The following is a 17,774-nucleotide window of genomic DNA, read 5'->3' as shown; positions in this document are numbered from 1 at the left end:
AGCATGCCGCGACAGCGTGGACGTGAACCGTATGTGCAGTTGACGGACTTTGAGCGAGGGCGTATAGTGGGCATGCGGGAGGCCGGGTGGACCTACCGCCGAATTGCTCAACACATGGGGCGTGAGGTCTCCACAGTACATCGATGTTGTCGCCAGTGGTCGGCGGAAGGTGCACGTGCCCGTCGACCTGGGACCGGACCGCAGCGACGCACGGATGCACGCCAAGACCGTAGGATCCTACGCAGTGCCGTAGGGGACCGCACCGCCACTTCCCAGCAAATGAGGGACACTGTTGCTCCTGAGGTATCGGCGAGGACCATTCGCAACCGTCTCCATGAAGCTGGGCTACGGTCCCGCACACCGTTAGGCCGTCTTCCGCTCACGCCCCAACATCGTGCAGCCAGCCTCCAGTGGTGTCGCGACAGGCGTGAATGGAGGGACGAATGGAGACGTGTCGTCTTCAGCGATGAGAGTCGCTTCTGCCTTGGTGCCAATGCTGGCCGTATGCGTATTTGGCGCCGTGCAGGTGAGCGCCACAATCAGGACTGCATACGACCGAGGCACACAGGGCCAACACCTGGCATCATGGTGTGGGGAGCGATCTCCTACACTGGCCGTACACCACTGGTGATCGTCGAGGGGACACTGAATAGTGCACGGTACATCCAAACCGTCATCGAACCCATCGTTCTACCATTCCTAGACCGGCAAGGGAACTTGCTGTTCCAACAGGACAATGCACGTCCGCATGTATCCCGTGCCACCCAACGTGCTCTAGAAGGTGTAAGTCAACTACCCTGGCCAGCAAGATCTCCGGATCTGTCCCCCATTGAGCATGTTTGGGACTGGATGAAGCGTCGTCTCACGCGGTCTGCACGTCCAGCACGAACGCTGGTCCAACTGAGGCGCCAGGTGGAAATGGCATGGCAAGCCGTTCCACAGGACTACATCCAGCATCTCTACGATCGTCTCCATGGAAGAATAGCAGCCTGCATTGCTGCGAAAGGTGGATATACACTGTACTAGTGCCGACATTGTGCATGCTCTGTTGCCTGTGTCTATGTGCCTGTGGTTCTGTCAGTGTGATCATGTGATGTATCTGACCCCAGGAATGTGTCAATAAAGTTTACCCTTCCTGGGACAATGAATTCACGGTGTTCTTATTTCAATTTCCAGGAGTGTAGTTGGGGTGAACACACGCCAAAACCAGCTAAGTGACGGGTGGGGTGTTACACACGATAACAGCCGTTTTACTCCTGTAACACGATGAACTATGACTACAGACTACCGTCGCTGTGCGCTTCGACAATGTAGGCACCAAAAGAAAAGTGCCCCATCTGAATATCTAGCACGTATTGTTTTTCTTTTGATATTTACAAGTTCGTTATGTTTTACAATATTATACTTTATGCAGATATTTTTATGCGTTAATTGGACTGACTCTCACAATATAGATGCATATTTCCATGTAATTCGTTAATTTGAAGTAAATGTCTTGAATAAACATAATTTATTATTCGTGTTGTACATTGTACTAAGAGCTGGCAGTCGACTTAGAAACACGAAACGCAAAAACTATTTCTACCTAACATTCGTAATTTATGTAATTTGATGTGAACCAATCTTGCAACAAAACTGACTTTCCTTTGTCACGTTATTTAACTAATGAGCAAACAATAATAGTTGAATAATTAGAACAATAACATCAAAAGAGACTAGGTGACAAGATGCTGTATATTCTCCGCTACAGGACCGGCGGGGGTGGCCGAGCGGTTGTAGGCGTTACAGTCTGGAAGCGAGCGACCGCTACGGTCGCAGGTTCGAATCCTGCCTCGGGCATGGATGTTTGTGATGTCCTTAGGTTAGTTAGGTTTAAGTAGTTCTAAGTTCTAGGGGACTGATGACCTCAGAAGTTAAGTCCCATAGTGGTCAGAGCCATTTGAACCATTTCTCCGCTACAGGCGTAAATATCGTCGAATGGGACTCGCTCTAAGCTGGAAACGATGCAGCGTGTGGATCGATTGCGTCTACATTTGTGATAGCGCGAAGGTGAGTTTGATATGCATGTCAAAGAATCGGTGAAAGTATTCGTTGAAATGCATCCCATTCGACAGTACTTAAATTACCGAGATGCTTTTGCAGAAAAAAAATTCACTCTTAGACAATATCTACATCTACATGGATACTCTGCAAATCACATCTAATTGCCTGGCAGAGGGTAATACAAACGTTATATCACAGTACTCTTCTTTCCACAGGAGAAAAATTTAATGTTCCGCTCAAATATTTACAATTGAAAAAAAAAAGAATGAGCGTTACCGATATAGCAAATTACTTGCCCATTACCTATTACCATTTGCCGGAAAAGCCTTTCCGATACTTATTCGTTGAAGAAACAAACAGAGCGTCAAAGTTACATTATTTAGCTTTTGTGTAAAGCTGATCTGACAGATAGCGTTAATAGGACAATGAAACATACTGTCGACGATGATGTGTATAATTCGAAACATTAGGTACAGGAACTGACAATTGACTTTCAGCACAATAAATATATCCTATTGTACATAAATAGACTGAAAAATACACTTATTTCTATGTTGAAACTTACTGGCAGATTAAAACTGTGTGCCGGACCGAGACTCGAACTCGGGACCTTTGCCTTTTGCGAGCAAGTGCTCTACCAACAGAGCTACCCAAGCACGACTCACGCCCCGTCCTCACAGCTTTACTTCTGCCAGTACCTCGTCTCCTACCTTCCAAACTTTACAGAAGCGCTCCTGCGAACCTTGCAGAACTAGCACTTCTGAAAGAAAGGATATTGCGGAGACATGGCTTAGCCACAGCCTGGGGGATGTTTCCAGAATGAGATTTTCACTCTGCAGCGGAGTGTGCGCTGATATGAAACTTCCTGGCAGATTAAAACTGTGTACCGGACCGAGACGCGAACTCGGGACCTTTGCCTTTCGCTGGCAAGTGCTCTACCATCTGAGCTACCCACGCACGACTCACGCCCCGTCCTCACAGCTTTACTTCTGCCAGTTTGTATGTTATCTGCTATTTTCTTTTAGTTTGCCAGCTAGCTATGAAATAGACCAAATGTTGCACGTGAGTTGGCATGAATATAGCATATAATATCGTAATTTCAAATTCGTTAGTATAACTAAGGATTATATACACTCCTGGAAATAGAAAAAAGAACACATTGACACCGGTGTGTCAGACCCACCATACTTGCTCTGGACACTGCGAGAGGGCTGTACAAGCAATGATCACACGCACGGCACAGCGGACACACCAGGAACCGCGGTGTTGGCCGTCGAATGGCGCTAGCTGCGCAGCATTTGTGCACCGCCGCCGTCAGTGTCAGCCAGTTTGCCGTGGCATACGGAGCTCCATCGCAGTCTTTAACACTGGTAGCATGCCGCGACAGCGTGGACGTGAACCGTATGTGCAGTTGACGGACTTTGAGCGAGGGCGTATAGTGGGCATGCGGGAGGCCGGGTGGACGTACCGCCGAATTGCTCAACACGTGGGGCGTGAGGTCTCCACAGTACATCGATGTTGTCGCCAGTGCTCGGCGGAAGGTGCACGTGCCCGTCGACTTGGGACCGGACCGCAGCGACGCACGGAAGCACGCCAAGACCGTAGGATCCTACGCAGTGCCGTAGGGGACCGCACCGCCACTTCCCAGCAAATTAGGAACACTGTTGCTCCTGAGGTATCGGCGAGGACCATTCGCAACCGTCTCCATGAAGCTGGGCTACGGTCCCGCACACCGTTAGGCCGTCTTCCGCTCACGCCCCAACATCGTGCAGCCCGCCTCCAGTGGTGTCGCGACAGGCGTGAATGGAGGGACGAATGGAGACGTGTCGTCTTCAGCGATGAGAGTCGCTTCTGCCTTGGTGCCAATGATGGTCGTATGCGTGTTTGGCGCCGTGCAGGTGAGCGCCACAATCAGGACTGCATACGACCGAGGCACACAGGGCCAACACCCGGCATCATGGTGTGGGGAGCGATCTGCTACACTGGCCGTACACCACTGGTGATCGTCGAGGGGACACTGAATAGTGCACGGTACATCCAAACCGTCATCGAACCCATCGTTCTACCATGCCTAGACCGGCAAGGGAACTTGCTGTTTCAACAGGACAATGCACGTCCGCATGTATCCCGTGCCACCCAACGTGCTCTAGAAGGTGTAAGTCAACTACCCCGGCCAGCAAGATCTCCGGATCTGTCCCCCATTGTGCATGTTTGGGACTGGATGAAGCGTCGTCTCACGCGGTCTGCACGTCCAGCACGAACGCTGGTCCAACTGAGGCGCCAGGTGGAAATGGCATGGCAAGCCGTTCCACAGGACTACATCCAGCATCTCTACGATCGTCTCCATGGGAGAATAGCAGCCTGCATTGCTGCAAAAGGTGGATATACACTGTACTAGTGCCGACATTGTGCATGCTCTGTTGCCTGTGTCTATGTGCCTGTGGTTCTGTCAGTGTGATCATGTGATGTATCTGACCCCAGGAATGTGTCAATAAAGTTTCCCCTTCCTGGGACAATGAATTCACGGTGTTCTTATTTCAATTTCCAGGAGTGTATTTAAGGGGCAGGGGTGTCTACATAGAATATCTGTATAAACAATAACAATTTGTGATGAAAGAAAGAAAAAATGACATACACTACCGTTTCCCCATCTGGCGCGCTGATATACAGCCTAAGACAAGAAAAAAAAAAACCGAAGCACCATGAAGGAGTTATCCGAATTGGAAGGGAATCGGTAGATGTGATGTACATGCACAGACAAACAAAGGATTACAATTTTAGAAAAATTGGATTATGTGTTCAAGAGAAAGAGCTTCACAAACTGAGGAAGGCAGTAACGTGTTGGTCTACCTCTGGCCCTTGTGCACGCAGTTATTCGGCTTGGTGTTGATTGATAGAGTTGTTGGATGTCCTCCTGGGGATACAGTGCTAAATTCTATAAAGTTGGCGCGTTAGGCTATCAAAATCCCGAGCTGGTTGGGGGGCCCTGCCCGTAATGCTCCAGCCAATTATTAATTGAGGACAGAGCCGGCTACCTTGCCGGCAAAGGTAGGGTTTGGCAAGCGTGGAGATGTTGTTGTTGTTGTGGTCTTCAGTCCTGAGACTGGTTTGATGCAGCTCTCCATGCTACTCTATCCTGTGCAAGCTTCTTCATCTCCCAGTATCTACTGCAACCTACATCCTTCTGAATCTGTTTAGTGTATTCATCTCTTGGTCTCCCTCTACGATTTTTACCCTCCACACTGCCCTCCAATACTAAATTTGTGATCCCTTGATGCCTCAAAACATGTCCTACCAACCGATCCCTTCTTCTAGTTAAGTTGTGCCACAAACTTCTCTTCTCCCCAATCCTATTCAATACCTCCTCATTAGTTACGTGATCTACCCACCTAATCTTCAGCATTCTTCTGTATAACCTACCTGCCCGATTAAGGGATCTGACATTCCACGCTCCGATCCGTAGAACGCCAGTTTTCTTTCTCCTGATAACGACGTCCTCCTGAGTAGTCCCCGCCCGGAGATCCGAATGGGGGACTATTTTACCTCCGGAATATTTTACCCAAGAGGACGCCATCATCATTTAATCATACAGTGGAGCTGCATGTCCTCGGGAAAAATTACGGCTGTAGTTTCCCCTTGCTTTCAGCCGTTCGCAGTACCAGCTCAGCAAGGCCGTTTTGGTTAATGTTACAAGGCCAGATCAGTCAATCATCCAGACTGTTGCCCCTGCAACTACTGAAAAGGCTGCTGCCCCTCTTCAGGAACCACATGTTTGTCTGGCCTCTCAACAGATACCCCTCCGTTGTGGTTGCACCTACGGTACGGTCATCTGTATCGCTGAGGCACGCAAGCCTCCCCACCAACGGCAAGGTCCATGGTTCATGGGGGGCATGAAAGGCAACAAAACGGGGCGTAAAATATTGTCGACGTATTCTGTGCTGTTAGGATGCCGCGAATGAAAACCAAAGGGGCCCCGCTGTGAAAAGAAACGACCCCCCCAGTCCACCACTCCTGGTTGTCGAGCCGTATGGCCGGCGACAGTCAGGTGGGTATTCCGCAGCTGTCCGAGGCGTCTGCAGACACGTCATCGCTGGACATCGGGAATCAGTACGAAGCGGGACTCATCACTGCAGACAATTCTATTCCAGAATGAAATTTTCACTCTACAGGGGAGTTTGCGCTGATATGAATCTTCCTGGCAGATTAAAACTGTGTGCCGGACCGAGACTCGAACTCGGGACCTTTGCCTTCCGCGGGCAAGAGCTACCCAAGCACGACTCACGCCCCGTCCTCACAGCTTTACTTCTGCCAGTACCTCGTCTCCTACCTTCCAAACTTTGCAGAACCTCTCCTATGAACCTTGCAAGGTTGGCAGGAGAGCTTCTGTAAGACTAAAATATACACTCCTGGAAATTGAAATAAGAACACCCTGAATTCATTGTCCCAGGAAGGGGAAACTTTATTGACACATTCCTGGGGTCAGATACATCACATGATCACACTGACAGAACCACAGGCACATAGACACACGCAACAGAGCATGCACAATGTCGGCACTAGTACAGTGTATATCCACCTTTCGCAGCAATGCAGGCTGCTATTCTCCCATGGAGACGATCGTAGAGATGCTGGATGTAGTCCTGTGGAACGGCTTGCCATGCCATTTCCACCTGGCGCCTCAGTTGGACCAGCGTTCGTGCTGGACGTGCAGACCGCGTGAGACGACGCTTCATCCAGTCCCAAACATGCTCAATGGGGGACAGATCCGGAGATCTTGCTGGCCAGGGTAGTTGACTTACACCTTCTAGAGCACGTTGGGTGGCACGGGATACATGCGGACGTGCATTGTCCTGTTGGAACAGCAAGTTCCCTTGCCGGTCTAGGAATGGTAGAACGATGGGTTCGATGACGGTTTGGATGTACCGTGCACTATTCAGTGTCCCCTCGACGATCACCAGTGGTGTACGGCCAGTGTAGGAGATCGCTCCCCACACCATGATGCCAGGTGTTGGCCCTGTATGCCTCGGTCGTATGCAGTCCTGATTGTGGCGCTCACCTGCACGGCGCCAAACACGCATACGACCATCATTGGCACCAAGGCAGAAGCGACTCTCATCGCTGAAGACGACACGTCTCCATTCGTCCCTCCATTCACGCCTGTCGCGACACCACTGGAGGCGGGCTGCACGATGTTGGGGCGTGAGCGGAAGACGGCCTAACGGTGTGCGGGACCGTAGCCCAGCTTCATGGAGACGGTTGCGAATGGTCCTCGCCGATACCCCAGGAGCAACAGTGTCCCTAATTTGCTGGGAAGTGGCGGTGCGGTCCCCTACGGCACTGCGTAGGATCCTACGGTCTTGGCGTGCATCCGTGCGTCGCTGCGGTCCGGTCCCAGGTCGACGGGCACGTGCACCTTCCGCCGACCACTGGCGACAACATCGATGTACTGTGGAGACCTCACGCCCCACGTGTTGAGCAATTCGGCGGTACGTCCACCCGGCCTCCCGCATGCCCACTATACGCCCTCGCTCAAAGTCCGTCAACTGCACATACGGTTCACGTCCACGCTGTCGCGGCATGCTACCAGTGTTAAAGACTGCGATGGAGCTCCGTATGCCACGGCAAACTGGCTGACACTGACGGCGGCGGTGCACATATGCTGCGCAGCTAGCGCCATTCGACGGCCAACACCGCGGTTCCTGGTGTGTCCGCTGTGCCGTGCGTGTGATCATTGCTTGTACAGCCCTCTCGCAGTGTCCGGAGCAAGTATGGTGGGTCTGACACACCGGTGTCAATGTGTTCTTTTTTCCATTTGCAGGAGTGTATTTTTAAATGAATGAATTCAAAGTGTTATAAAAGTGATGAAATCTGCTTTCGTAGTTATGCTGTCAGAGCAAGAGAAAACAGGAGAGGGATTCAAATTCCCGTCTATCCGGCAGGATTTATGTTCTCTGCCTTTACCTAAACAGATTAATGTTAAACATGGGTTCGTTCCTTTTGAGAAGGACACGGGCGAATTTCTTCCATATCCGTTACCTCTTCCAACGACTACGTCATCCATATACACCTCACGGACCGACACGCCTCAAACTTTTGGAATGAAACGGAGTCAGTGACAAGCAAAACGAAAAAAAGGAAGTAAAAGTTGAAAGAAAGGAAAAAAGTGAAATGGCACATTCAGCGAAGACCTGGACATATGCAGTTCTTTTTACAAAATAGTTGGATTATCTAGAACGGCCAGATTAAAAAATTAAAGTGTAGTGGGACGTGTTGATCCACATCGCTTCGCTACTGGACAAGATGTCATTCACTGAACTGGTTAACTGGGAATATCAGCTGTGGTCTCGTTAGCGCGGATATAATTAGGTCTTGTGACATCCTCAGTCGCCTCTGCTGCTTCAGCTGTCCCTGTGGAGGCGGCGGGAGCTGACTTGTGGACGAGAACGACCAGCTGCCACAGTCGATAAGGCATGTGCCTGCTGCCTGCCCCTGCCAGCTTGATGGTGGGGGGAGGGGGGGGGGGAGGGGGGGGGGAGGGGGCGCCTGCTGCTGGCGGTGGGCTCGGGCGAGCTCTGTAGCTGGACCTTCGGCTCCTAACAGTGCCGGTTTGTGTAATTTTATGTGGAAGCGTAGTACTTTAACGCGTTCCATAAAGAAAGTTCGGAGTCATACGAATCAGTCAGCTGGTTAGGTACTCTGGACATCAGTCGAATCCACTACAAGTGCCACCTTTTTAGCTTTTACAAACTACCACTGGATGGTTCTATTGAGAGGTGACATCACTACTGTTTTAAAGTCTGTCATTTTTTGTTGTTAAAACAATGAAAGCTCAGAAATTAGGTGAGTATATTGTGAGCGTTTAAGGAAACAAAGTGACGATAAAAGGGATACGTCACGTCAAAGTTTTTGTTGGATGAATTTTTTTTATGTTTTCCGTAAAATCGACAACAATATCTCAAATCACTTTCTTCAAGTGTTGGTAATCAGTCAGCTTCATGAAAGACGGGTCAGACTGGTATGTGGACTTTAGTGGAGGTTGACCAATGTCGATTGTTGGTCCATAAAACATTGACGATGTGCCAAAATGATTTAAGAGCATCGGCAAGTGACCTATTGAGAGACGTTAGGCAAGCTGAAAACAGACATAGAATCGCTTTCTCACAGACATTTAGTGGGGAACAATATTAGGCACAGTGTGGCCGTAGCTCAAAAACAACCTCACGTCATTTGGCGCAACGAAATGTGGTAAAGCTGCGTACTAAATATCACACCCTGTACACCCCCAGATTACCTACAAATTTAATCATGTACTCTTCCTTCTCTATTCGATACGTGCAATAAGTAAAATTTCCTTACTTATAGAAATAATTCAAAAGCCAAGATTTACTAGATAACCGGTTTCAACACACTAAAGGTGCTCTCATCGGATCTGAATGTAGCTTAACATTTATAAACTATTTGGATATAACGATATCACATCGTGTTGCGGCACTTCTGAGTGTTCGCGGCGCTCCTATATGATATTACGGTGGTGCACCAGTTTCTTTGGCTCTTCAGTGTGTGATTCTACTGTAATATTATGTTTATGGTAATGTGCAAAGTATTAAATCCAGTGCATGCGTTGCTCTTCGGTGTATTAAACCTAATATCTATGATGAAAGTTGTATGAAACCTGCCTGGTTGCCAAAACAAAAATATAAAATACAGTTTCTGACACGCAACCAACCATCACTACTGTCTCTAAGATGGTCATACGTTGTGTTCCAAAAATGAGCAACTTAGAGACAGAAGTGATGAAACTCTCTGCAGGACCTGACCATCATTTTGCAGGACAATGCTCAAGAACGTAAAGTGCAAGCTGTTACTGATTTGTTTGATTGATGGGGCTGCTAAGTGCTATACCACCTACTGCAGTCCCCTGACTTAAGCCCTCGTGATTTCAACTCGATTTATAAACTGAAGGAAAGACTTCACGGCATTCGCTTCAGAACTGCTAGAAATTCGTCGTGCAATAGACCGCGCCGCTCGAACTGTCAACACTACTGGCACTGCTAAGAGTATTCTACGACTTCCACATCGCTGGTAACGGGTTCTACACAGTGGTGGTAACTACTTTGAAGGTCAGTAAAACTTTGAAACACGGATCCATTTAGTACGAGTTGTAAATATATAAAACTTCCTGACAGATTAAAACTATGTGCACCGACCGAGACTCGAACTCGGGACCTTTGCCTTTCGCGGGCAAGTGCTCTACCGTCTGAGCTACCGAAGCACGACTCACGCCCGGTACTCACAGCTTTACTTCCCCATTGACTCAGGGATCGAGACGTGGCTGCACGACCCGTTACAGCCATGTGGATAAGATTCCTGTCATCTCGACTGCTAGTGATACGAAGCCCTTGGGATCCGGCACGGCGGTCGGTATTACCCTCCTGAACCCACCGATTCCATATTCTGCTAACAGTCATCGGATCTCGACCAACGCGAGCAGAAATGTCGCGATACGATAAACCGCAATCGCGATAGGCTACAATCCGACCTTTATCAAAGTCGGAAACGTGATGGTACGCATTTCTCCTCCTTACACAAGGCATCACAACAACGTTTCACCAGGCAACGCCTGTCAAGTGCTCTTTGTGTATAAGAAATCGGTCGGAAACGTTTGTGTATAAGAAACGTTCCTCATGTCAGCACGTTGTAGGTGTCGCCACCGGCGCCAACCTTGTGTGAATGCTCTGAAAAGCTAATCATTTGCATATCACAGCATCTTCTTCCTGTTGGTTAAATTCGCGTCTGTAGCACGTCATCTTCGTGGTGTAGCAATTTTAATGGCGCTATTGTATCAGCATACTCTGAGAGGAACCTAATTGGTATACAACCTGGACCGGAAGACTTAGTGATTCAAATTTCTTCACTACTCCGATGATCTACCTCTAAGTTACTGATGTTGACAGTTGTTAACAGTAGTTTTTCCAACTCTAATCGCAACTGTTTGAAAGCTTAAATAAAACATTAAAACAAATTACGGTAGACAACAGGTATCACTGCGCACGCGTCATGTGAATTCGTAAACCTTAGCCAGCTGTATAAACCAGCGCTAACCCGGAAGCTGGCGGTCGGTCGGTGAGCGCTCTGACAGGTTTCTACACTGTGCGTCGCAGTGCAGCCGCCGTGATCCCGCGAACTGGTCAGGGACCAGTGCCGCGCGCCTGCACATATCACGTCAGCTGGCAACTGGCGGCTCTCAGCGATCAACCGCGCCAAAGCCACGGCCGTGGCCGCCCGCACAGAATGATAACGACGCGGAACGGCGACGGCTTCGTGACTCCTGCCTCGGCAGCTGTCGCGGCGGCAGCCAGCCGGGGAACCCGGTGGTCGCCGTGCATTCGCTGTCTTGCTATGTGCTGGTGCCGCAGTACGCGTCCCACACACAGGAATCAGTGTGAGCTCCAGATGTGACCCTACTGAACGCTCAGCATACTCAGGAGAGTAACATTTATAAACTACAGAAAAGATCATATAATTTACTCGAGACATGATTTGCACTGGAGATGGGTCGTTCGCGAACTAACATGTCCAAAGGAACGGTTCACCACGATGAACGGAACGAGTAAGGAACGAATTAGAAGGAATGGTCTTTCATAGTTCACTTCAGTCGCAGCTTTCTGCTTAGAATTCCCGGGAACGAGAAACGGTTGGTCTCGTTCCCGAAAGGCACGTCGGCCGATCTCATTCCCGTCTGTCTCGGTCTCGGTCGCGGCTTTCTACTTATAGTTCCCGGGAATGGGAAACGGTCAGTCTCGTTCCCGAACGGCACGTTGGCCGGTCTCGTTCCTGTCTGTCTCGGTCTCGGTCGCGGCTTTCTACTTATAGTTCCTGGGAATGGGAAACGATCGGTCTCGTTCCCAAACGGCACGTCGGCCGGTCTCGTTCCCGTCTGTCTCGGTCTCAGTCGCGTCTTTCTACTTATAGATCTACATCTACATCCACATTTATACTCCGCAAGCCACCCAACGGTGTGTGGCGTAGGGCACTTTACGTGCCATTGTCATTACCTCCCTTTCCTGTTAAAGTCGCGTATGGTTCGCGGGAAGAGCGACTGTCTGAAAGCCTCCGTGCGCGCTCTAATCTCTCTAATTTTACATTCGTGATCTCCTCGGGAGGTATAAGTAGGGGGAAGCAATATATTCGATACCTCATCCAGAAACGCACCCTCTCGAAACCTGGCGAACAAGCTACACCGCGATGCAGAGCGCCTCTCTTGCAGAGTCTGGCACTTGAGTTTGTTAAACATCTCCGTAACGCTATCACGATTACCAAATAACCCTGTGACGAAACGCGTCGCTCTTCTTTGGATCTTCTCTATCTCCTCCATCAACCCGATCTGGTACGGATCCCACACTGATGCGCAATACTCAAGTATAGGTCGAACGAGTGTTTTGTAAGCCACCTTCTTTGTTGATGGACTACATTTTCTAAGGACTCTCCCAATGAATCTCAACCTGGTACCCGTCTTACCAACAATTAATTTTATATGATCATTCCACTTCAAATCGTTCCACACGCATCCTCCCAGATATTTTACAGAAGTAACTGCTACCAGTGTTTGTTCTGCTATCATATAATCATACAATAAAGGATCCTTCTTTCTATGTATTCGCAATACATTACATTTGTCTATGTTAAGGGTCAGTTGCCACTCCCTGCACCAAGTGCCTATCCGCTGCAGATCTTCCTGCATTTCGCTACAAATTTCTAATGCTGCAACTTCTCTGCATATTACAGCATCATCCGCGAAAAGCCGCATGGAACTTTCGACACTATCTACTAGGTCATTTATATATATTGTGAAAAGCAATGGTCCCATAACACTCCCCTGTGGCACGCCAGAGGTTACTTTAACGTCTGTAGACGTCTCTCCATTGATAACAACATGCTGTGTTCTGTTTGCTAAAAACTCTTCAATCCAGCCACACAGCTGGTCTGATATTCAGTAGGCTCTTACTTTGTTTATCAGGCGACAGTGCGGAACTGTATCGAACGCCTTCCGGAAGTCAAGGAAAATAGCATCTACCTGGGAGCCTGTATCTAATATTTTATGGGTCTCATGAACAAATAAAGCGAGTTGCGTCTCACAGGATCGCTGTTTCCGGAATCCATGTTGATTCCTACATAGTAGATTCTGGGTTTCCAAAAACGACATGATACTCGAGCAAAAAACATGTTCTAAAATTCTACAACAGATCGACGTCAGAGATATAGGTCTATAGTTTTGCGCATCTGCTTGACGACCCTTCTTGAAGGCTGGGACTACCTGTGCTCTTTTCCAATCATAAGGAACCTTCCGTTCCTCTAGAGACTTGCGGTACACGGCTGTTAGAAGGGGGGCAAGTTCTTTCGCGTACTCTGTGTAGAATCGAATTGGTATCCCGTCAGGTCCAGTGGACTTTCCTCTGTTGAGTGATTCCAGTTGCTTTTCTATTCCTTGGACACTTATTTCGATGTCAGCCATTTTTTCGTTTGTGCGAGGATTTAGAAAAGGAACTGCAGTGCGGTCTTCCTCTGTGAAACAGCTTTGGAACAAGGTGTTTAATATTTCAGCTTTACGCGTGTCATCCTCTGTTTCAATGCCTTCATCATCCTGGAGTGTCTGGATATGCTGTTTCGATCCACTTACTGATTTAACGTAAGACCAGAACTTCCTAGGATTTTCTGTCAAGTCGGTACATAGAATTTTACTTTCGAATTCACTGAACGCTTCACGCATAGCCCTCCTTACGCTAACTTTGACATCGTTTAGCTTCTGTTTGTCTGAGAGGTTTTCGTTGCGTTTAAACTTGCAGTAAAGCTCTCTTTGCTTTCGCAGTAGTTTCCTAACTTTGTTGTTGTACCACGGTGGGTTTTTCCCGTCCCTCACAGTTTTACTCGGCACGTACCTGTCTAAAACGCATTTTACGATTGCCTTGAACTTTTTCCATAAACACTCAACATTGTCAGTGTCGGAACAGAAATTTTCGTTTTGATCTGTTAGGTAGTCTGAAATCTGCCTTCTATTATTCTTGCTAAACAGATAAACCTTCCTCCCTTTTTTTATATTCCTATTTACTTCCATATTCAGGGATGCTGCAATTTATGTGAAAGATCCCGGGAATGGCAAAAGGTCGGTCTCCTTCCTGAACGGCACGTCTTCCGGTCTCGTTCCCGTCTGTCTCGGCCTCGTTCCCAAACGACACGTCGGCCAGTCTCGTTCCCGTCTGTCTCGGTCTCAGTCACGTCTTTCTACTTATAGTTCCCGGGAATGGGAAACGGTCGGTCTCATTCCCGAACGGCATGTCGGCCGGTGTCGTTCCAGCCTCTATCTTGTTCGCGTCTCTGTCTCGGTCTCTGTCTCCCTCGACCGGACTCGTCTTTCTTCGCGTGGCCACTCGTCGCAGTTCGACGGCCGACAGCTCATAGTTCAGTATCGAGTTTTAGTTGTTCGTTCCGATCGCTTCGCACGCCCATCCTAGATCTGTTTCAAACCTTTTTGAACTCTGAACTTCTGGTTCTTTTCGTTTTCTCTTCAGCTTCCACGATCGGTAATCAAAATGTATTTTACAATTACGTAAATTACATAAAAACTACGTGGTATGTAATACATACATCTTTTCAGGTAACAAAACGGCATATCAGCTTACTTCACTATTTCGATAAAGAGTAGAAGAAATACTTGTAAAAAGGCAAGATTTGTTGTTATTACACATGCAAAGGACGTCGGCACAGCACACTAGTCTTTTTTTTATCCAAGGTAAAAGAACATCTTCATTGTTACGGAAGGTAGACCGACTTCCAACCGAATGAAGCTCGCGCTTCGTAATCGAGTGTAGCGTGTCAGATTTTGTAAAGAGAATATTATTTTGGTGGTACAGGGTGGCACACGAAAAATCGGCCCCGAGTACTAGCTGCTCATTGTCGCTTAGAGTCGTCATCTATTGTCTCGATGTTGTTTGCATTAGCTTATTTGTTATTTCTTCACTGCCTAATTATTACATGTTTATCTATTCTGGTCGTAGCGGTCAACAAATCGTGCGTAATTGGCGAGCAGTCTGTACTCGAGGCCGGTTATTCGTGCGCCGTCTTATATCATTTCACTGCGATCAGCCACATAACGCTACAATTGGCTAAACGAGATGTTTTGCAGAATCACGAAAATTACAAGTCTGTGAGAATTCTGTTATGAATAAAAACTCAGTACTCCAGGGGGAGAGGCAAGTGCCCCCTCTTGGAGCCTTCCATCTTCAGTAAGCTATGCTCCTAATTTTCAGTTATTCATTAGAACTGTAGACCAAACACAGTGAACGGTGAGCGAGTAAAAATGAACGATTCCCAAAAAAGAGCGATCACCAGTGAACTAGTTCCCAAGGATGAACGACTTTGCCCATCTCTACTTTGCACCCCCCCCCCCCCCCGGCCCTGCCTATCTGCGAACGTAGACTATGTGATCAGAAGTATCCGGACACTTCTTAGTGGACATTAATGTGGGGTTTGACCACCCATCGCCTTTACGACGGTTGCAAATCTGCCTGGGGACTTGCAATGAGATCTCTGTATCTCTGGAGAGGAACGGCACCCCAGTCGTCCTCAAGAGTCGAAACCAGAGAATGTAATCATGTTGGACGCTGTGGCCTGGAGCGAAGTCGACGTCCTGACTCTTCTGAAAGATGTTCCACTGGGATCAGGTCGGCACTCTAGGCAGGCCAGTACATTTCAGGAATGTTATTGTCCACAAACCGTCGGTTGCCTCAGACTGATTCTCCTGCTACTGCTTCTCCACCGACAGCGCAACACTCCCCAAGTACTTTTAAACTGGCAGTGGTAGCACATTGTTTACAGCGTAATTTATCGGTATCTTTCGTGTGTGTGCACTACTACTTGCATTTTTCTCGATTTCCCAGCGTTATTTACAAGTCCACTACAAACCTATCGTGTCACACTTCTGTGGGGTGAACTCACTGTTTTTAACACATAAATAATGCAGGAACAACTTCATAACAAGTTAACGTGAACTTAATATATATCAAAAGCGTATTTGTGAAACATCGAAATGTTTTTCTTTATTTATTTATTTAAACTCATCTGATTAGGGCCATCAGGCCCTCTCTTACATCGGACCAGTTTCAACCATACAGTGGCTTTTTTTATACATCACAGTTTCCTAAGACATAATAATTTTAATATGATAAACAGTATTAAAATGATTTGAGTGTCTGAAGTGACAGTTTGAGTACATTATACTGCCTATGAACTAATAAAGTTAATACTGGCAGCACTTGTGCTACTGCAGCTGCTGCTGCTAATAGCGATAATAGTAATAATAGTAAGAAGAACAATGACAATAATAATAACAGTAATAATAATAATAAAATAATAATAATAATAATGGCAGACATAAAAAGTATTTAGAAGTGTACAAGATAGATCTTTTATGATAAAGAAAGTTCTGAGGAAAGGATATTTGATGATATTGCACCATTTAAGAATATTGAGACACGAGGAAGATGTGATTGGAAATAAGGATGTAAAAGGGTAACGAGTGTGTACATGGACAATGGTAATCCTTATTGTTGCTTTAGAACATATGTCATTACTTCTGGCCGGCCGGAGTGGCGGAGCGGTTCTAGGTCCTACAGTCTGGAACTGCGCGACCGCTACGGTCGCAGGTTCGAATCCTGCCTCGGGCATGGATGTGTATGATGTCCTTACATTAGTTAGGTTTAAGTTCTAAGTCTAGGGGACTGGTGACCTCAGATTTTAAGTCCCATAGTGCTTAGAGCCATTTGAACCATTTTAAAGGCAGTACGTCTGTTTTGTGAATCCAAAAAATTCAACTTGCAGAAGTGTGACGTGTACAATAAACATGTTAGTCACCCAAACGCTGAGTAATATTAAACGCTGCAAGTCGATAGATTTTGTCTGGAACCGCGCGACCGCTATGGTCGCAGGTTCGAATCCTGCCTCGGACACGGATGTGTGTGATGTCCTTAAGTTAGTTAGGTTTTAGTAGTTCTAAGTTCTAGGGGACTGATGACCTCAGAAGTTAAGTCCCATAGTGCTCAGAGCCATTTGAACCATTACTTCTGAAACTGGAGAGGTTATTCAGTTCTCTACTACAATGTGGCACGTTATTCCAGAGTAGGGTTCCTGCTACTGAGAAGGTCTTCGAAATGTGGCTGAAATGTGGAGTGGGACGAAAGGATTTTGCTCTGATTGGAACGGTTGTTTCTGCCGTGTTGTTCAGATAAGAGCGTTAAGGTAGAGTGTACGGATATTTGTGTGCTTGGCTGCACATAGCCAGGATAGCTATGCATATGTTGGTGAAACATGATCAAAGAGTCGAACATCGCAGATATAACGAACGCAGGCATTCATGACCAGTTCCAGGCGCCTGAGCTTTCCTGACAAAAGCCTTGGAAAATAACATCGTAGTATAAATGCTTGTACAAGTTTCTTTTTCAGTTCAAGTGAGAAGAGCTTTTCATATTTTTGAAAGGCTTGAGAGATGCCGATGCTTTCTTGTACACTGCAGTTACGTGCTCAGTCCCATTTATATTTTCGTCTAGTATCACTTCTAGACTCTGTACTAAAGCAGAGAAGTTGATATTTGTCTCATTTAGGGTTATAGATGGATTCAAGATACTTCTGGCCAATGGGCCTGGAATGACCAACCAGCACCACTTTGGTTCTGAATGGAC

The 17,774-nt window shown here is 47.5% G+C and overlaps 1 protein-coding gene and 1 non-coding gene across 2 annotated transcripts in view; one reads left to right on the top strand and one right to left on the bottom strand.

The window, feature by feature from the left end:
• The window catches only part of LOC126094554 (tumor necrosis factor alpha-induced protein 8-like protein), a 531,244-nt gene that overhangs the window by 101,666 nt on the left and 411,804 nt on the right, over window positions 1-17,774 (top strand). The window lies entirely within an intron of this gene.
• Trnas-cga (transfer RNA serine (anticodon CGA)) lies at window positions 10,242-10,315 on the bottom strand. The gene has a single exon. It is a non-coding gene; the product is annotated as a tRNA-Ser (tRNA).

This window comes from Schistocerca cancellata, chromosome 8, assembly GCF_023864275.1.
Source record: "Schistocerca cancellata isolate TAMUIC-IGC-003103 chromosome 8, iqSchCanc2.1, whole genome shotgun sequence".
NCBI lineage: Eukaryota > Metazoa > Arthropoda > Insecta > Orthoptera > Acrididae > Schistocerca > Schistocerca cancellata.
Note: the sequence above shows the minus strand (reverse complement) of the source record. Positions and strands in the feature narration are given on the sequence as shown.